Source organism: Streptopelia decaocto (assembly GCF_964273445.1).
Source record: "Streptopelia decaocto genome assembly, chromosome: 2".
NCBI lineage: Eukaryota > Metazoa > Chordata > Aves > Columbiformes > Columbidae > Streptopelia > Streptopelia decaocto.
In genome coordinates, this window is record NC_138655.1 from 61,339,215 (window position 1) to 61,361,381 (window position 22,167).

The window sequence follows — 22,167 nt, forward strand, 5'->3', positions numbered from 1 at the left end:
TAATTGTATAATCCATACATTTTGAAAAAAGTCAAATGCACTGATGTGACAGCGTGATGATGGACTGTGACTTTTTCAGTATGTTCAAACATGTCAGTTTTATTAGCATTTTGGGAAATGTAATTCAAATGACCTGAGTTAAAAACATTGAGTCAATCCTTTCCTATCATTTTTCTGTAGGAACTATTGTGTAGTTAACAGCATCAAAAATTTCTAATTTATTTGCACAAAAGTTTTCTCTGTTAGAAACATTTTTAAAGCTTAAGCTATGTTGTCTCCTTTTATGGAAAAAACATTACTTGGAGAAAGAATGTGTGTGAAGCAGATGTCAGTCACAGTACTTGATTAAAAACAGTCTTTTGTAATGAAGAACAGCATTTTTGTATTAGTGTGCACAAAATTAAGAAAAACATAGCTTTACCTATTTTTTTAATCTTTGAATGTACACACACTTGTGGGTTTGTGCACAAGCTAAAATTTACAGACGGATTGGCATATGAAATGTGGTTGAACTGGAATTGGTGATCTACATTAGCTCCTACATTCAAATTTCCTAAGATGGTTTAGTATTTAAATACTCTGTTTCTTGGGGAAACAAAAAGGCTGCCCTGAATGGATGATCCCATCACTCATATAAAAACATTGGTTTAAGGTATGTCTGGTCTAGTCATTCATTCATTCAAATTAATGCCTTGCTATTAAGGTGCATGTTAAAATTACTGGGTTCACTTTTTAGTTTGCACATCCTAGAGTATAGGTGGTTCTTCTGAAAGCACATCTCCAACAATAGGGCGTGGGAGGGAAGACAAGTTGACATGATTCAACAGATGTAGTGGATACTACTCTTTCAGTGACTTTTTTTATTAAAGGGTTGTGGTGATGGGGAAGGAAGAGTTGCTCCGTTGTTCACAAAAGTAGCCACTTGGCATCGTGGTCTCTTTTCTGTGCTTTGTATGACATAAGGAGCCAAACAGAAACAGTACTTCCATTTTGACAGGTTAATAGTCAGCAGGCGGCTGGTGGGGCACTCTTGGTTACCCTTCTACCCCAAAAGGTTTTGTTTGTGGCTGGCTGTGGATAGCAGAGGTGCCCAGAGCCTGGCCATCAGCAGCACAGGCCTGCAAGCGCCGCTCCTTCTGAGCAGGGTGAACAACAGCAGTTCTTGGTGGACACAGATGCGTATAGGAAATCAGCAGTGTGCCTCTCTAGTGATGCTTGGTGCTAATGAGAGTCATAGGAGTAACCATGGACGTCTTGGAGAGAATGAATTAGGAGTAGTGCTGCACAGGAGGTCGCATTCCCAACCGCTTAAATGTTGCCTGGCTCAGAGTGTCAAAGTTCATGTGAGATCTCTCTGATAATGTCCAAGTGGTTTAATCTGTGGTCTGTCTGCCTTTGCAGTAAACATTCTTATGGCATTACACAAAAGTGTATGAAAGGTTAAACAAAATATACCTAATTTCTTCTAAACTGGATACTTTATTTTTGTAATTTTGCCTGTACTAAGACATAAGCTCCAAGTGTTTATTAGCCTGTGCATATAAAACCAGTGAAGAAGCAAAAAATGTAAAGATGTTGTCCTTGTAATCTCTAATTTCTCACCTGCAGAAATTCTTTTGCTTTGGAGAAAGAAGTTGTATGTTTAACCATACCTACCTTTCTGCTCTGCAGCTCTGACTTCTGGTGATCCTGTTCCTGCCGTCTGCCAGTGAAGAGTCTGTAGTTACAGAAGAGTCTATAGCCCATTCTAGGTGTTTATGTTTAATACGCATGGAAGTTTTCTTATTTTACTTACCCCTTATTAACTGATCACCTGGTTTGTTGACCAGTGGTTCCACCCCTTCTCCTCCCCCCCTAAATGAGGGGTGTATGTGACTGGAGTTGGTGCTGCAGCTGAGGAAGGATGTGATGTTTGGCATTGACCAAGGTGAGTATGTGAGGCCAGCCATGGTGGGACATAAAAGGTGCTAAAGAGCCATCAGCTGTTGTATTGAAAGCTCTGGATGTTATCAGGGGTGGTGCAACTGCCACAGCAGCCCATGTGCTGCCTGGCAGGTTTGGTGCCTCTAGTGAGCATCATCTGCTGTAAGGTGCGTGTGCAGCAGCCCAGTCACACACCTGCTGTGTACCTGCAGCTCACTTGAGGTGCCGGGTAGTTTCATGACTGCAAGGATGTTGTTAGGTTATGCAGGGAGAAAATTAGAAAGGCCAAAGCCCAACTAGAACTTCATCTGGCTACTGCCATAAAATACAATAAAAAATGTTTCTGTAAATACATTAGCAACAAAAGGAGGACTAAAGAGAATCTCCATCCTTTAGTGGATGCAGGAAAAAACATAGTGACTGAGGACAAGGAAAAAGCTGAGGTACCAAATGCCTTCTTTACTTCATTCTGTAATAGTAAGACCAGTTGGACTGCAGGTACCCAGTCCCCTGAACTGGAAGACAGGGATGGGGAGCAGAATGAAGCCCCAATAATCCAAGGGGAAGTGGTGAATGACCTGCTATACCAGTTAGACACACACAAGTCTATGGGGCCAAATGGGATCCACCCAATGGTTCTGAGGGAGCTGGCAAAGGTGCTCACCAAGCCACTTTCAATCATTTATCAGCAGTCCTGGCTAACTGAGGAGGTCCCAATTGACTGGAGTTCAGCAAATGTGATGCCCATCTACAAGAAGGGCCAGAAGGAGAATCTGGGGAACTGCAGGTCTGTCTGTCTGGCCTTGGTGCTGGGGAATGTTATAGGGCAGATCATCCTGAGTGCCATCCCATGGCACGTACAGGACAATCAAGTGATCAGGCCCAGTCAGCATGGGTTTATGAAAGGCGGGTCCTGCTTGACCAACCTGATCTCCTTCTATGATGTGACCTTCTTAGTGGTTGAGGGAAAGGCTGTGGATGTTGTCTACCTGGACTTCAGCAAAGCCTTTGACACCATTTCCCACAGCATTCTCCTGGAGAAACTGGCAGCTCATGGCTCGGATGGATGTATTCTTGCTGGGTTAAAAAACTGTCTGGATGGCCGGGCCTAAAGAGTTGTGGTGAATGGAGTCAAATTCAGTTGGTGGTCAGTCAAGAGTGGTGTTCCACAGGGTTCAGTATTGGGGCCAGTTCTGTTTAATCTCTTTATCAATGATCTGGATGAAGGTATCGAGTGCATGCTCAGTAAGTTTGAAGCTGACATGAGTTGGGTGGGAGTGTTGAACTGTTGGAGATTAGGAAGGGTCTATAGAGGGATCCAGACCAGCTGGATCGTTGGGCTGAGGCCAATTGCATGAGGTTCACCAAGGCCAAGTGCCGGGTCCTGCGCTTGGGTCACAACAACCCCAGGCAGCGCTACAGGCTTGGGGAAGAGTGGCTGGAAAAACTGCCTGGCAGAGAGGGATCTGGGGGTGTTGATTGACAGCCGGCTGAACGTGAGCCAGCAGTGTGCCCAGGTGGCCAAAAAGGCCAACAGCATCCTGGCTTGTATCAGGAATAGTGTGGCCAGCAGGACTAGAGAAGTGATTGTGCCAATGTACTCTGTGCTGGTGAGGCCCCACCTTGAATCCCATGTTCAGTTTTGGGTCCCTCACTACAAGAAAGACATTGAGGTGCTGGAGAGAGTTCAGAGAAGGGCAATGAAACTGGTGAGGGGTCTGGAGCACAAGTCTGATGAGGAGCAGCTGAGGGAACCGGGGCTGTTTAGCCTGGAGAAAAGGAGGCTGAGGGGAGACCTCGTCGCTGTCTGCAACTACCTGAAAGGAGGTTGTTGGCATGGAGGGTGTTGGTCTCTTCTCTGAAGTAGCAAGTGATAGGTTGAGGTGAAATGGCCTGAAGTTGTGCCAGGGGAGGTTTAGATTGGATATTAGGAAAAAAATTATTCACAGAAAGGGTTGTCAGGCATTGTCTGCCCAGGGAAGTGGTGGAGTCACCATCCCTGGAGGTGTTTAAAAGACGTGTAGGTGAGGTGATAGGGGATGTGGTGTAGTGGTGGACTTGGCAGTGCCAGGTTAATGCTTGGACTTGATGATCTTAAAGGTCTTTTCCAACATAAACATTCTATGATTCTGTGGTTTCCTGCTCACTGTCTGCACCCACGCAGGAAGCTTGATGAGGCTGAAAAGCATCAGATTTCCTGACGTGGGGTGTGGGCAGTAAGCTCAAGGCTTCTGAGGAGCATGTCTTGATGTTCATGTGATGCCCAGCACACATGCCTATCTTCCCAAGAACCTTGCCATAGAAATACTGCACTTTTGCGTTTTGCAATCCCACATGGTGTTTTAGCAAGGATAAAATAAATGCCTGTTGCATTCTTGTCTTTTGTTGAATGTTTAAGTGAAATCATATGTTGCATTTAAGTTGGATTGTTTCAAGTACTTGGGAGAAGGGTACAAACGCTATAAATTAATAAAGGCAAAATGTTGCTCTGTCCTAGTTCTTTGCTGTGTAACGCACTTTATGCAGGGGCGTATTGACATTGGATTTGGGACACTGGATATGCACCAACAACAGCAGTGATCCTTGTGTTTTGTTTTCATAGAATCACAGAACCGTTTGGGTTGGAAGGGACCTTAAAGATCATCTAGTTTCAACGTCCCTGCCATGGACAGGGACACCTCCCAATAGAGCAGGTGGCTCAAAGCCTCGTCCAGCCTGGCCTTGAGCACTTACAGGGTTGGGGCATCCACAGCTTCTCTGGGCAGCCTGTTCCAGTGTCTTACTGCCCTCATGATGAAGAATTTCTTCCTCATATCTAATCTAAATCTACCCTCTTTCAATTCAAAACTATTACCCCTTGTCCTGTCTCTACATGCCCTTTTAAAAAGTCCTTCTCCACCTTTCACGTTTTCTATTTGATTTGTTATTTTTGTTTTCTTCCCATTTTTGATGCCAGCGAAGTAAAGGCTGTTTCTTTTCGTGCTCCCCATGTGAGGCAAACCTAGATTTATCTTACTTTTTAAAAGGAAGGGGGTTCTTGCCTTATGTTATATAAATTGTTAATAAGGTATACATTTCTAAAAAGTCAAAATGGAAAAATTAAATATCTAAAAGCATCCATAAGCTGCAGCTTGCTTGTTCGTTTTGGCAGCTGAAGAACAAAGTGCAATAAATACTAAAAATTACTAGTTTAGCATTTGTATCCTTTACTGGGCACAGCCTGCTTGTTATAAGTCAGAGCTAATTTTTTTGGATTGGATCCAGTGCTAGCATAATATCTAGGTTCAAAGATACAGTACATAAAAATGTTTTCTGGATGGTATCTTCAAAATATGCCAACCTCTTTTCTATTGTTTTGAGTTTTATTGGTACAACAATGGAATGATTTGACTTGCATTTGTTTTTTTTTCTCCCTGTTGTTTGCATTTTCATTTTAAATTATTTACAAGTCTGAGGCTTGGAGATGAGAGCCTAATGAATGCTTTTAAAAATAAAACCTTCTTCTTTAAGCACGTTATGCTTCATGTTTTGAATTTATAACCCAAGCCTTAATGAATCATTTCTTAGTTTCTCTCATCTTAGAATTTATGAGCTGTCCTATTTACAAGTTTTACCTATACAATGGAAAAATAATTCCTGTTTACCTTAAATGAAAAGAACTGTTCTTGTTAACAAGCTTAAACTGCTAATTAGGGATAATGTGGCAATAAATACTATGTCAAACCTTTTAGGAATACGAAGATGCAATATTTATTTTTTGGGCCTTTTCCTCATACATTCAACGTAAGAAGACAGTGTGGTGTGTTTTTTGATATCTCATATATGTATCAGGTTAATAGAAAGTATTTTAGGGAAAAACAGTGGCCTGTACATCCTTACAGGAAGCAGGTTCACTTCTGTTCTACATTTAGGGTGATCTGTTGGTGCCCACATACTACAATGTTGCTATAAGCCTTGTTATTGCAAGGCTTTGCATAGATGGCCTGAACCCTCACAATTTCACGTGTATGTGGTGTTTTGTTAACAGTGAAGTTATTCTGCTGAAAAAAAATAGTATGACTAGCAGTAGTTGGTTTGTTTTGAGCGTACATTAATGTAATTTAATCAGGAAGGAAAGAAATCCTGGGACTAGAATTTGATGTTATTTACTTGACTATAATTCGGAATATGTCCATTTACTTTAACAGAATTTTTTTCAATTTGCGTCAAAATGATCAAAATCAGAACCTGACACAAGCTCTCCACCTCCTAATTTGTGCATACAAAAACAAAGAAATAAAATTGGATTTTTTTTTTTTTTTGGTCCAAATCTTACTCCAAAAAATAGATCTTTGTTTTTGAGCAGAGGTTTTGTAGTAGTGTCGTTACTTGGAACTGTGCAGATAGATTTTATGAAGAAACTTTTTTTTTAAGTTGTTTCTGATTAGACTTTAATTGTCAAAGCTACAGACTTGTGAATTTGAGAGCCAATCTAAGTCTAAGTATCTTGAAAATTCTTGACAAGTATTTTCTTTGACTCCTTTGTGTGTGCCTCTGATGATAACTGCAGAGTGTTGAATGTCGGCTTTGTTCTCTGTCTGGTTTTCTTTGTGTCGCCCAAGGAGTTTGCAATAAGGATGTCAACCTGAGGAAGGAAGGTGAAGAAGAGACTGAAGAGAAGGGTGATGTGGGTCTGGCATTGGAGGTGTCCCTTCTGCTGCGCCAAAGCAGACACCTGATGAGACATAAGGAGCTCCTTATCTCAATACCAAGGAATCTTCCTTGCATACAAGTTTATTAGGTAGAGTAGACAGTTCTTCAGAGAAGACAAATGAAAACCTGACAATGCATTTTGCCAGCTCAGTCAGAGCTGCTTCTTTTCCCTTTCCAGGTGAAAAACATGCTGAGCTTTGCAGGTGAACGTTTACCTGCAGGGAGACCTGTTCTTTTTCTTTGTTCACATTGTCACAGTTTTAGACGTTGCTGGTATCAGTATAGTGTATTTTGGGGTACAGTGTTGAATGAACTTTTTTTTGGGTATCTTTGTATTTTGCATGCAATGGGTTAATACCCTGTCAGGGGTAGATTTGTTAGGAGGTGGCATACAGGCAGAGCTAATAAGTTACACCAACTACTAAAGATGGAGAAGTAGGCTGGCTTTCAGGCACACAAGCCTGTCTTCAAATCTGCTGCTGATATGAAGATAAATAAGATACTTTACATGAAAACAAAATTAATCTCTGAAGTTTATACTTAAATGTTGTATGGAAGTGTAGAAATGTAAGGAGTGTGTCTTTTCATGGGGTCAAATAATATTGTACGTATACATTTGTTGTAAGTACTTCAAGGTCATTTGACTTCTAATTACAGAGTTTTGAATGACAACTAATCTGACAATACTGAGAAACCTTCAGCTGATATCACTGTGGCTATGGTTTTATTTTGATTTTATTTTTTAATGATTTTTCATCTTTATAAATTACATTTCTAAGCTCAATGGTATCTTTTTTGAGAGAGGAGAAATACTTTACATAACATTTCAATTTTGTTTGAATAAACCACCTAGCAAGTGCAGAGGAAAAGAGTGGTATATGCCCTAAAATAAAATTGCAGTAAGAATTTTGCTTTGTAAAAGAACATGTTCATAGTGCTGGAATTGTCTAAACCATCAGAATTGCCAAGCATAAATAATTACATAGTTTCACACTTTCTACTGAAGTCAGACCCTGATTAAGAAGTTGACAGCCTGAGAGAGTCCGCTCTTTGACAGCAATATCTGTGTTCCCTAAATTTGTAGAGACTGCCCCTAGGAAACAGACTCAATGAGAACCCTTATTGACAAATGGAAAATGTTATTTTTCTTACAAAAGTTTTCATACTTTAAATGCACAGATATTGCAGCTTTTCTGCTTTCAGCTAGAGTAGATTTTGCTGATACTAGGCCTTCTTGCTGTCTTGGTCCTCACTGTCTTTCAGTATGTTTGATATTCATATTTCTTTTTTATTCCTTCTTCCTTGCTGTGCTTTTTTTCTTCCTTTTCTTAAACAAATAGATAATATGGTAATATGAACTCTAATAGGAAAAAGGCATTGTTTAGCTCAGTTGGGGCACTACTAATCCAGTCACCAAATGTAACCATAACACAGCATGCATTTGAATTATTAAATATAATGGAAACTTTGCATTTTAAATCTAGAGCTATAAACCACTTGTTTGAAAATGCACAGTTCAGCACTATGATTTTAGCTTGTAGTGAATTACAGGGCAGTATTCTTTGATCAGTTATTACAAGCTGAAGATTAGTAGCATTCAGCGCTTGTGTTAATGTTGAGAATACATATAGGAGTCACTGCAGGTCAAAATGAAGCTCAGTCCTGTATATTTTTAATGATTCAGCCAGCTGGCTGGATAAAGCGATATAAAAACATAGAGATAATACAGTCATGCCAGTCATTCCAAATAAGGGTAATTTAAAGCTATTACACATTTTCAAGACTAGTACTCCTCCAAATTCTAGGACTTTGTAAAATGTTCTTTATTATAAAATGCAAAGTTGTCAAGGTTTTTCTTTTAGATACTTATTTGTTTGAATAGTTCTATGAAGTGCTTCTAATGGACTCTTGGTGTCTTTCCACTAAGTTAACAGCTGAAAGGTAGAACAACTAGTATGTGTTCGCTTACGTTTGGTCAATACCTGTTTTTGTAATGGATGCATTTTTACCATAAATGAATGTAATGAATGCTAATAGAAAATCTTGGTGTCTATGCACTTATTAACATAAAAAATAAAATACTTAGAGAGTGAAAGTGGGTTATACTGAATCATTGTGAAGATCCACTGGTCCCTGCGTGAGGTGTGCAGGCTTGAAGCTCTGCTCTTTGCAGAAGCAGGGGACATTTTACAGAGCAGCTCCAGCAGGTTTGGAGGAGCGGGCTTTGCTTAGGGGCGGCTTTCAGGACCCCTGGGCAGCTGACATGCCCGGGGTGCAAGAACAAGGCTTTCCAGGCTCCCCAGAGGTAAACAGTGCAGCAGTAGCTCAGCAGAGCCAGTGTTTTCTTCCTTTTCTCCAGGTTGCTATACCAACCAACTCTCCTTTTCTGGGGTTAGGACTTGTGCTCGCTGTCTGTCTCCTCTGGCCGAGGAGGCTGTCCCCTGTGGCTTGAGCAGGAACTGGCTTTTTATTTCCATCTGTGCATTGTGTGTGAGATAACCAGTACCTAACTCAGGACTCCAGCTCTCACTTTCTGTTGCAGACATTTTAAAGCTTCACATTGAGCAGTTCTGTAGTGCCTGACATCCCTGGTGGATACAAGCTTACGTAATTTTGGACTGTTGAATTTTTGAAACTGAGTGGGGATTTTTGTTCCATAGGGCCACCCGAACCCTTAGAGCAGGGGTGTCAAACTGATTTTCACCGGAGGCTGCATCGGCCTCGTGGTTGCCTTCAAAGGGCCGAATGCAATTTTAGGACTGTGTAAATGTAACTACTCATAAAATTCCATTCAGCCCTTTGAAGGCAACTGCAAGGCTGATGTGGCCCCTGGTGAAAATTAATTTGACACCCTTGCCTTAGAGCATCCTTGTTGATTAGTTCAGCCTTCTCTTTTCTTTCATTGTTTTCCTTTTGGTGACCTGGCATAAACTCCATAAGTTGGGCACTGATTTTACACTTGCAGCCTTTGCTGTTGAGTCTGGTTGCTTTAAGGTTTTATTTGTCACAGAGCACCAACTTTCTCATTCTTTCTCTTCACTATTCATCTCTATGGCAAATAAAATTATTCTATCAAAATAACTATGATATCAATGCCTACTAGATCCTTAAAATTCTTACGTTGTAGTTCTTTTTGTTCATGTACCTTTTTTGAGAGTGTGGCAGGAGAGTGTGTAGGTATAATAATATCTTTCTACTGAATTTTTTTTAGTTTATACATACTTTGGAAATATCCTCTGCTTTCTGTATGTGCCAGATTAATTCAGTTAAAGAATTGTTAAGAGAGCTCCTTTTGTGATGGATAAAGTTAGTTACAGACTAAATAAAGGCTACATTTGAACCGTGGCCTTGGCTTCCTCTAAAGGAAGGAGTGCAGCATCATCTGGGGCAGCCCTGAGCATCCCTGGACTTCAGGCCCTTGTGCCCCCCCAGACAGCGACTGCAGCTGATCATCTCCCACTGGTTCCTGGGGGTGCAATGTGGGTCTGAATTACAGTAGATGGCCCCTATTTACTCATTTAAGTGGCTGAGCATTAAAGTCCTTAGTCTGTTTTCTTCCTTCTCTCACATATTTTCTTGCCCTCCTCCTGCAACAGATTTTTTTTTTTTAATTTGTAAAAGGAAAAGTATACCTAAGTATGAAGTGAATTTTTACAACCGAGTTATAAATTCCAAAAACCAGGAGGTTTATAATGGAAATGCTTAGGGGGAAGAGGGGAGGGCGCACTATAATACGTATGTAACCTTTTTTCCCTCTCTTTAGTGAATAGACCGTTTAAACTAAATTAAGTAAAGGATATAAATTTTGTTGTTTCAGTTTTTAATATTTCATGGCTGATTTTATAGATAAAAATTACATTTAACAATAAATATGAAGAAGAATTTATACAGCCTGTTCTAGTTTGATGTGGAACAGCAAATCCCATTTCTCTGTAGCTGTAAAGAAAATTCATTATAATGTCTTTGGTTGTAAGAGATGGCTTCATTGTGATTAGTTACACTGATAATAAAACAACCTTTTTACAAATGGCACAAGATACATGAGATCTCATGTGTCTGCCTTTTAATAGCATTGAATTTGTGCATTTGCTACCTTTATTCTGTAGTCTTTTTTACATTTATAATTGGGCACCTTTAAAATCTACAAGTTATTAAAAATAGTCTAATATAACTTAATTTTTCTTTTGAAGCATTCTGGAGAATGAGTTATTAATGTAGCTAAGCATTCTTAATTGCCGAGTTTTCAAAATTAAAAAAAACCCCCTAATTTTAATTACAAAAATGGGGATTTATGTCATTTTATTCAATTCTGAATAACAAGTTTTAGTGATACAATAATGAAATCTGGATATCTGACATTATTTTCTGAATCCTTTTTAAGCATCTAAAGAAATACCTTGACTTTCAAATGCCCTGTTCCCAGTGACTTCAGTTCGATTTAGATGTTTGTGGGTATTTGAGTCATTTAAAACACAGATAGTTGAATTAGGATGCCTACTAAGCAGTTGAAAGTCCAAGTGTATGCATTTGGAGGGGAGATGATTTTGTGAGGAATTCATAGCCATTAAATGGCCTTTTTTTTTTTAATTGTACGTGCATTTAAGAATACTTAGCTCTCCTTAGCACGATAATGCAGAAGGCATTTGATGAGGAAAGTATAATGGTTGTAATAAGAACCTTTGCATATTTATATTGCTGTGATTTGTGTTGTAACAAAGGTTTAACCAGCAAAGTCTTCTGTATTGTTTATAGGAATAATATTGGATACTAGATTCTGGAAAAATGGTGCATATGTTATTTGGTATTTTAAATTGTAAAATGGAACTATAGGACTACTGTTAGGAGTGAATTCCTTTCATGCTTCACATAAAAAGCAAAAGAATTTGGTGCTTTAGAATGAGGAGTGCTGCAGAGCTGACAAAACAGAAGTTGCATTTGATTATCAAATATTTATGGAATTTACCAGAAAGCAAAAATCTGAATTGTAGTTCTTGGAAAACATAGGATGTACTGCCTGAGTCTTCTGGAAAATACAAGCTGGAACAACACACTGAATATTAGGTTTCAGTATAAAAGACATAAACCAACATTTTTGCTCGTGTTGTCTGTAAGCTTTAATTTTAGACTGTTGTCTCTTTTCCACTGATGATTACAGCTGGGAAAAGAGGTCCTGTAGCACTTGTTAAGAGTGTTTTCATGGGACAAATACCAAGAAAATGACTATTGATGACTGAAACACAGGGCTAAATATTATTTTTACCACCTGAGGGAAAAACGTGCTCTGCCAGCACGCCGCTGTAGGCAGCAGCCCGTTTGGCTCACAGTCCACTTTCTGCACCCGTGTTGCTCCATCAGAGGAAAAGGCTGGGTCTGCGGTTTGGGATGCTGGGGCAGCTGAGAACAAAGTGCCAAAACCTGCCTGACAACGGTGGGGAAAAGTGGCTTTGGGTCCTGGCTGCGCTCTGCCTTGATAAATCACCACGTGGGTTGCCCAGAAGGGTGAGCTTGTCCTCCCTCAGATCTAGGGGTGTTTGAGCTGAGTGATAGCCTACTTAGTAATATGTCAATTTTTTCCTCCCAGGAAAGTGTTGGTGCAAGTGTAATTTCTTACTCTAGCTTGCTCTCCAGGTACTTGCTCATGGTGGCCACAGAGTATGTTTTCTGTGTTCATTAAAACCTATTGATCTCAGGAAAGTTTGTGGGATTGATTTTAACTCTGTGCTTTTCAGAGAATTAGTACTATTTTTAGCAATAACACTCTCCTAACACATTCCCAAGAGAAAGCGATATATCAAGGAAACACAGAGGCCATGTGCATGAGTTGTAGCCGTGACCCAACTCCTGAGGTCCCCTTGCCTGGAGAAGCACCATGTGGTTCTGCTGTGACCTCCTGCCACGCGATGCTGCACCCCTGCCCGGGAGGGTTTTGGAGAGCAGGAGGCAGCGGCTGAGGCCACTGAGTTGACTGGCATGTGTCTCCCCAGCCTGTGGAGCAGTGCTACCCTGATCACGCCAGCCGACAGCTCTTTGTGGCCACTGGGCTCGGGGGGAGGGAGGAGGAGACTCCCCTCAACTTGGGCTCTGTCACTGATAGTGGCCAGGGAGCTGTTTGATAGCGTGGGGTGCCAACCGGAGATTCAGGTTTGTGGTAAGCCAACAACTGAAGGAAATGCTCTGTAGTCTTGTGTAACTGCTACATGGTGCGCTTCAAAATATTGAGAAGATTTTGCACACTAGATACCCAAGTAACAGAAAACTAGTAAGCAAAGTGCAGCTCTTAGATATAACAGAATGAAGGAGTGTAACTTTTGTAAGTATTAGGGAAGCGGTCTGGTCCCAGCACAACTTTTCTTGACGTTGGACTGCATGCAGCATCCCTGCAGGAGAAACAAAAATTTTAATTGCCAGGTGAGTCCTTGTTCGCGGGTGCACTGTGTCTCATGTCAAGCATAGGAGAGGACTTAGGCACATTGCTAATTCTCAAGATAGCTGAATTTCAGAGACTAATGTAGGTAGGTACCAAATTTGTTGCATTGAAACAAATAGACATAGGGTTAAATGAGTACTATTGTTAAGTAGAGGCATTTGAAACCTTCATGGTACTTATTTCCAAAGTATAAGTACTGTGAGTGCTTTGGACAAGGGGTAAGTAGGGGTTTTATATGTGATGGTGATATCAGCAAGGGGCTGTCCATTCTCTTCCTGTGTTCTTTCCCTCCTTCAGTTCTTGCTGGCCAGGACCTGTCCTGGGGAGATGTGGTTTCACTGTATGGACTGTGGTCCAAGATGGATGCTGCTGAGGCATCTCCTGGACCTTCTCTACTGGGTGTACAGAGCCCGTGGCTATAGCACTGCCTCCTCACTTATTCACCTTTGCTCTCCGTCTGCTGACCAGATGTGGGTTTTGCTGAGGAGAAGTGGAAGCCTGCTTGGCTTTCAGCCTCTCTTCTGTCATCTGCTGGAGCGAAGGCACCTTTTGTAGCTACATGGCTTAACTCTGCTGAAGGGCCTGGGGGTGTGGAAGGGAAGAGGCCCATGTTGTGTCATAGTAGTTTCTTTTGACTGGTATTACGGGTATCATGGAAGTCACAAAGAGTTTTTGTATCATCTCATAGTGCCCGTACTTGGAGTCATGATGGTCCTGTCCCACCTGTCCACCTCCCATTGCTGTCTTGTATTGGTTTCCACCTTAATACCGACAGTGATAAAAATTAGACTAAAATCCCATGGTAACCCCCCGAACTGTTCAGAGTGCAGAAGTATTAATATGTAGCTTTTAAAGGATGTTTAGCAACTTCACCTAAAGCATGTGTTTGTTCACTTGAAAGCAGATAGCAGTTTTTGTGGAGAAAGCCAAGCTTTGCACACCTATGCAAAGTCTTAGTGATGATCACCTAGGGTTATTGGGTGAAAAAAAATCCCTCTATGTGTTGCGAAGGAGTTGGCAGTACTGTTGTGATTGCTTGCACGTATTATAAGAAACCATTAAGGAGCAAAGGTGTGATTTGACATGCAGCTTTTCCCTTGTGCATGGAGGGTTTATCCCCTCTGTAGCTCAGAAATGTGTACAGCTATCACCTTTTTATACTATTTTTTAATGATGGATATTCATTTCTTTTCGTTAGAGATCCAGTGACTGACACAAAGAAGCGAAGGCTGCTGCTGCTTCTCTTTTGCTGAAGTGTGCGGGAGGACTGAGGTGTCGTGGCAGGGATTTGGGGTAGCACCTATAGCACAGAGACCTCCTAGGTGCCCCCTGCTGCGAGGCAGCCCCTGCCTCCACCATGCTGCTCCCCTTTGCCCTTTGCCTTATTTAAGCACCCGAGCTGGAAAGTAAAATCTGAAAAGGAAGTCTGTGTTTCACGTGCCTTACAGGATTGAGCTGAAATACTGCTAGTGTGCTCATGTCTATTTTATTGTACAGAAACCCAGGTTTTGTCTTTATATCATAAGCTAATAATTCAGATTGTTGAGGATGTCTGTGTGTATTAATACCGATAGCACAAACATATACAGATATGTAAACATATATGTTCCAATGAATATATATATTCTAATTGATAATAATACCAGCTGTCATTTCTGTAGATATGTTTGTCGAAGAAACACATAATACATTCCTGTTTGATCTGCTTTTCTCAGATGAAATGCAATTACTTCCTTGAGTGCAGTGGCCACCAGGTGTCATCAGAATGCTTTTATTTTTATTAATTTCACCTTTTCTGTGGAAGCATATATACACTTTGTATACTTCTCTGGAAACTTTGTTAACGTACCACACAAATAATCCTAACTCTTTATGTTACCTATTCAGCCAAAAACTCTGCAGCTCTTTTCAACTGAGCTACTTGAATAAGCTGCTGACAGGAGGAAAACAAGATGCACAATAACACTGAGAAGCGTTTGCATAGGCACACAAATTATTGTATGCATTCTTTGCCCCAGTCATTCAAAAGATGGAGATAGATACAGTAAGCTAAACCATGTGGGCCTGGTTTTCCTTAAGGGAATGTCATTAAGGAGCTACAGGCAAGGCAGAAAACGATTACACAGAAAATACTAGTATTTAAAACATGTTGAATTTCCCTTTCTATCTTCTGCCATTCTTCCTCCTTTTTATGGCTTTTCTACAGTTTTGGTGTTTTAACTTCACATTAAATGTATTTTTTTTTTTTTAATTATTTCACTCTGGATGTTAGGCGTACTTGTATTAATTGTGGATAAAATACATGTGAACTATTATTATATCAGCCTACCTTTAAGTTAAAATGGTATCTGGTAGGTTCCTTTTTATCTTTAGTGAGCTATTGCTTAGTGAATAGCTGTGTAATAAGTAAGTGAAAAATGCTCAATATATATATTTTTTGGTTATATAAAAAATAAATAGAATATTTCAATTTCAAAAAATGCATTGTTTTCTCCTACTTCCTTGCAGTGTTTTCTAGTTCTTACTTCCCTTGTGCTTCTTGGTTCAACTTACTAAGAAAAAAATATGCTCTGGGTGGCCAGCTGGCCACTTGTGTTGGCCTTTTCACCTGTGCTGCTGCTGCTGCTTCCTGGAGCCTGCTCATGTGTGTTAGGAGACAAATGTGTCCCAGACTGTGACAATGGAGGCTTCTTGTTCCTTCTCAAGTGGTATGGGAGTATAAAACAAGGTGCAAACGAAGCTATCTCTTTTTTTGTTTCTTAGGTTTAATTTTCAGTAAAAATTGATGAAAATTTAGTAAATCTTTTAAACACTAGAATAGCAGTCTAAGAAATTCATACTCCTTATATTTTAAAGGAGAACAGAGTTAGGGCTTTTAGGATCAGGTTTCTAGGGTAAAAAATCCAAGAGCCAGCTTCCAGGTAACAGCAATTTGAAGTGAGTGTTACCTTTTGCTGCCAAAGTGCAGAAAAAACCTTAAGACTTCCAGCATTTTTTTTGCAGGCATCAGCATGAGGTGGTGCCTCTGTACTTTCTCTGATGAATTCCAGTGTGGTCCACTGTACGTAAGTGGGTCTTACAGCCTATGGTAGAAAAGAGATTCAAATTGCATTTACTTCTTGCTTTTCTCTAGTTTTAATTAGTGAAGCTGATGAGAATTGCATCTCGCATGAAGCCATGTCATTCTGAGAGTTCCCACAAACCGTGGGACTCATTATTGCATGTGAAAAATTTCTTTCCTGCAAGTTTCCTTCATGGACCTGATAAACTCTCTAAAGTGTTTTGAGAATGCTTGAACAGTGCTTTTCATCCGTAAATATCACAGTGCTATACAAATACGATCACTCTTGGATCCTCAGAAGTTTCTGTTGCATAGTTTTATTGCTATTGTTATATGTATGCCTCACTCTGGAAATAGTCAAAATTATTTGAATTTACAAATCACAATATACAGATCTTTTTTAAATTAAAAAAATCATTGAAAATCTGGGGGTTATTCAACACTTCCTAGGAGAAGTGCATTTCCTTTTATTCTCTGTCTTGGACATGCCTATTGATTCTGACAGCACTTGAAATGAGTATATCTATATCTGTCTTTCTTGACTCCCTCTTCAAAGCTGATCTAATCGGTCACCATTGCTTCATTTAGCAGCATTTGGCTGTTTTTGAAGTGAGTGGATGATGGACTAGGGAGCCTTCTCTTTTTGTGTGTGTGAATTAAAGAATATATTCTTTATGTCAGGAATTCATAAGAACTTCCTTTTTGTTGGCAATTTCCCCTTGTGCATCCCCCTGAATGACTTCCATGGGTTTGGAAGCAGAAGCCAGAGGGACGTGGATCACACTGTTGGGCACGTTTCCCCGCGATGCCGTTGCAGTTCTTTCCGATGCCTGTGAGGAAATGAAGTTACTGTTTGCAGATAACTTGGTGTTTTCAGTGATGACTATCAGTGGGCTTTTTATTTTGTTACTTTAACTACTGCAAATACATCAGTGTAGAAGTTTCCAAGTCTTTAGTCTTTGAAAGACCACAGCTTGTTTAGAAGTCTGCTGTGAGGGTTCTGGTGCCTTTGGAAAATAATAAAAGTCGTTTTCCATGAAAGGACAGACTCATGATGCAAAGTTTGAAGCTCCAGCTTTCTTGAGCTGCAAGTTTGTAATGGTTAAATGGTACTCCTCAGATTAAAGGTGATCTTTGTTCCATTTGAACCAACAAGCATACTGTCTTCTGTATTCCTTTATTAAGGAAGCTATTCTCTTGGATTAGTCTCTCTGAAGGGAGGTAACTTTATAAGGCCATAAGACAGAGCTATGGTTTGATTTAGGAAGGATGTTATGCCCTTTGAAATGAGAAGATGTTTATTTGACACAAAGGTCATATGGTGAGATGAGTTGTTCACATTCAGTTTTGTGCAGACTGTTTAAGGAGCTCATTAAAGTGATTTTGCTTCATTGTATCCATGATTTCATTGGAAGAATTAATTGTCTGAAAAAAAGGGGAATTTTTACTGAAACAAAAAGAAACTCTGTTTTCCACTGTCACATCCTTTACAAACACTGCAGACTGGATATTGAATACTTGGAGATGATAATATGCTGACTGAGAAGTGCTTTGGGAATACTAGTGCCAGGATTAGCATAAAAAATAAAAATCAAAGTGGAATTTAGTACCGGTGAATATGCTTTCTTTGGGTTCTTCTGTGTACATCTATAGCCCTTCCCTTGAAGAGCTGTCATATGACCGAAATGAGAAGTAAATAAAAATGTATTGAGCATCAAGTTAAGGAACTTTGCAGTTCATTACACGTTTACGGATCATCACTAAATTGCTTGTCCTTCTCATCTTAATTTAAGATTACTACTTTCTAAATTTCATTTGAGGATTAGGGCAATGCAAGTCTTACATTGAAAATCTTAACTGCACTGTCTCTACCTTTTCGCACAAGGGAATTATTTACTATGTTTCGGACCAGAAGAAAAAAAAAAGCAGAGAAAACACTCAACCAAAATGTTCTCTGTTTCCATCAAAGAAAAGATCTTCTGTCTGCACGAAAAGATCTTCTGACTGATGCTCTTGTATGGAACTGTAGCAGATACTATATCAATATACAAAAAAGCAGTGTAGGAAGAATACAAAAATTTGTGTTGTTATCTGGTAAAAAATGGTGGTGGCAGCTCAAGAAATGGTATTTTTCTCACTTTTTTATTAGTTTTCTTCTTTATAGTTAGTGAGATGGTGCTGAATTGTGACTGTGGGATGTCTTTTAAATTTGATCAAACATTGAAACAAAAATTTCATTATTCTGACCACTTGGAAATCCCAATGCATGAAAGAGGAGAATCTTTAATTATATTGGTTTCTGTGACACAACCAAAAGCATTATGTATTATGCACTTATAATTTAAAAATATGTATGTCTCCTGATATGTTTTGTAAAGATTTGGATATTTGGCCTACTCAGATGTAGCATATGCAACATAAACATTTTGCTTTTGAAGATCTTAAAAACATGCCTCACTTCTTTCAGATGCTTGGAAAATTACTGAAGAAAAGCACTATGATAAAGACTTCACTAATATTTCCAGCAGAATTATTGAGCTTAGCTTTTTCTGTGCATAAAAGGTGAGGCCACTCCAGGTTTCTTTCCAAAACTTAGGAACAGCAGTGTGCTGCAAAGAACCTTAAAATGCGTTAGTTAATGTGTGACTGTCACCAAGCAGAAGAATTTGTTAACCTGAAGCTAATGTGGCAAATTAATTTTTGGTCATATCCTTTAAGAATCTGTTCAGCTATACTTGATTTATATGAACATTAACAAAAGATTTATGTTACAAAAAGTCAACCCACTTTTGAGTTAGAACAGCTTCATTTTGAACATCAAATATGATGTTAAGAGAGAGCTGTTTGACAGAACTGGGTTTTAAAACTATGGAAATACTGAAGATTTGATGGCTGTCTGCTCTGCTTGGACTTGATCCTGTGCTCTGGTGTTTTGCTGGGATGTACCTGGTGATACCAGCAGTGCAGTTTCAGGTCTGTAGAAATCCTTTCTGGTTTATTTATGCAATACATAAGTGGTTATGTATTACTGCGCTTTAGATATCTGTTACTTGTAAAAATTTATTCAAAATCTTTAAGAAGGTAGAAGGAAAGGCACGAGAGCTTGTGCCTTGCATTGTTATTAGTCATCTTGGTCCATGAGTATGGTAGTTCAAGAGCTGTTGTTCCCCACTTCTACTGCTATGTGGGTTTGCCAGCATCGCATTGATATCAAAAGGCTTACTCAGACGCACTAATAAGTAGTAGTTAAGCAGGTGCTTAAGCTGTTGTGGCTCCAGTGGGTTACTTGCTACATCTAGAATGTTTTTGTTTACCAGTTGATTTAACCAAATTCTAGATGCTGATTCTTTGCTCCTGATGATGATCCCTGTGCTAGACTAAGGTTTGATCAAAGATTAATTTTGCAAGAATAAACCCGTTTAACCTTATGTATCATGTGGTCACTGGGACTCTGCAAACTCGGAGTGCTGCTGATGTGTTCTCTTATGCATCGGTTTCTATATTAATACCAATTATAGGCTAGCCCTTAATTAGTGTAGTGGAAGTGAATTGGCTTATGCAGACTGAGGGTTAGGACCACCCAGATTTCTGACCAGTTTGTTGCTTTGCCATTATCCTCCTGTCCCATGGCAAATCTGAGAAGGGGATGTCCAGGAGAGAAGCTTACAGATGAGGAGGCACCATAGGTTCCTTTTGCCTAGAGGAGGCTCATGGTATGGGGAATGCATCCTGTGAGTGATAGTAGTCATTTGTGTGATACATCCATGCGGGGAGCTGAGCAGAGCTCTGCCCACATCTCCTGTTGGGTGTGTTACTACTCTCCTATCAAGGAGGCTGAGGCATATGCTACTGAAATTGTCTTAGAGACACAGCAGTCTTATCTGAGCAAAGATCCTGGTGGAGAGAATGATAAAATAATTTTGCTTGGAGGAGACCCTCAGGATCATCAAGTCCAACCATAACCTAACTCTAGCGCTATACCATGTCCCTAAGAACCTTGTCTAAATGCCTTGTAAACACTTCCAGCGATAGTGACTCCACCACTTCCCTGGGTAACCTGTTCCAATGCCTGACAACTCTTTCTGTGAAGAAATGTTTCCTAACATCCAGTCTAAACCTTCTCTGGCACAACTTGAGGCCATTTTGTCTCATCCTGTCAACAAGAAAGAGCGACATGGTTCAGTGCTGTGGTCTAGACCTTGTCTGAGATGTGGAGAACTGACTATAGCTCAGCAAATTGCTGACTATGGTCCCAGCAAAAAATAGTGACAGTAGCCATTAAGTGTCTATGTCAGAAGATGTGCTCTAGTCCTAAAGGCAACTTTAAGAGAGAACTAAAAGAAATTGAAGGCAATTTAATTCCTTAGATTAATTATTATGGGGTAATTTTAGAAAAAGCACAGCAACTGCTTCATAGTTATTTTCTGTCATAGAGAATTCTTTCTGGATTATGATTTCATGCAGTTGCATATTCCCATATATTGATATTTTGACACCATTTATATGGAGGTGGGATAGAGGCAAATATAAGCCTGGAAAGGGTGTGCAGGGTGAGATTATTTTAATCAAAACTCATATGTCAGGTAGAGCTGAAACTCATAAAGGCATGTCATTAATAGTTGCTACACCTAACTTGTGCCATGCAGCTGAGGAGCTATTGCCTTGATAGTACTTGTTATTAGTTGTATGTATAGATATGAAGCTGTTGCATTAATTAGGAGAAATGCTTGTAAGTGAAGCAGAGTGCATCCCCTGTCTGCATCCTAGTTTATCATGAAATGAAGGCAGAGATAAGTGTCTCTATCTACTGTTGACTTGGAGTACAGGAGGAATTAGGCAAGAAGGCTGGGGCATAAAGCTCTGTTGCATCTTTGTATTATGTATGAGACTATTTTAATTTCATACCAAAATAATTGGCAGAACCTATGAGATTTGTGTTTTGCATTTTTTTGCTTGCCTAGCAATTTGTTTGTAGTTGTGACTACAAACAATTTACAAAGATAAAGTAAGGGAAATACTTTTTTTATTTTACTTTTTTTTTTTTTGCTAAGCATTTGAAAAAATCCTTGATGGATGCAATACAATTGAATTGAAGACAAGGTTGGACACCAGAACTGGGATTATTATCCGAGATTTTTGGTAGAGCACAGAGTAGGATGAACTTCTACTGGAGGGTTAGTGAACAAATGCTGAGAAGTAAGGCTAAGCCTCCTGGTACTGTATGCAAAAAAACAGACATCTTTTTGGAGGTGTGCAGCTAGTGGATATGAGCTGAAGCTGCACTGGTGTGGCAGGAAAGGCATGTTCTGAGACTGCTGATACCTGCCTGTGACAGCTGGGAAGCATCCACCTCTGGTGATTACTGTGTCTCTGGCAGAAAGTGGCTTGTGATTTCTGTCAGAGCTTGATCTAGGTATGACAGTGCTTTAAGGTTTAAATCAAATTATAGGATGGCTTTAAATGGGGATGAAGCGTGTCAGAACAGAGTATGGTATGGAGCCACCAGTCCCCTACTTATTAAAATGTCTTGAATTATGAATTTTTGTTGATGGAGAACCCCTAATTATCCTGATAAAACCTTTGATAGTAGAGGCTTCCAATGTGGGTATTAGTTCACTGTTGGTAAGGTTCTCTGATAAATCAGATGGTCTGAGAGGAAAGTATCCTATAAAGAAGATGGAGAATTGGCTTGAGATTGTAAGTTGTCTTGTACAGCAAAGAAAAACTGACTGTTCTTCCCCAGGCCATGCAAGTGAAGAGAGGTCAGGTCTCAGTGCTAGGCTGGGAACCTGCTGTGGAGGAAAAGGAGAAAAGGAATCACAGCTGCTGCCTGCAAACAGTTAAGGATGGATTTGTGGCACTCATCACTGAAGTAATTTCATGATATTTCCCAAGTTATATGAATGAAGCTGTACTGCAGTTAAACAACAGTATTTTCTTTTTTTTTTTTTTTGATTCTGTATCCCAAACAGTGCTCATAAACGTTTTCAGGGTAAGCTTGCACTTCAAAGCCTTCATCCTCCTCTGCTAATAATTGCTGTAGTGATTTTGAACATACTGACAA

At 39.8% G+C, this 22,167-nt stretch overlaps 1 protein-coding gene across 3 annotated transcripts in view; it reads left to right on the plus strand.

The window, feature by feature from the left end:
* ZNF407 (zinc finger protein 407) overlaps positions 1–22,167 on the plus strand; it is a 348,213-nt gene that overhangs the window by 2,133 nt on the left and 323,913 nt on the right. The window contains exon 1 of one of the 3 annotated variants that reach the window (XM_082045093.1): positions 12,738–12,763. The exons of 1 other annotated variant lie outside the window; for it this stretch is intronic. The gene's annotated coding sequence lies outside the window, so the exon portion shown is untranslated. Of the gene's footprint in view, positions 1–12,737; positions 12,764–21,915; positions 22,096–22,167 lie in introns of those variants that run through there. One more of the 3 variants, XM_082045092.1, reaches the window with a different exon arrangement.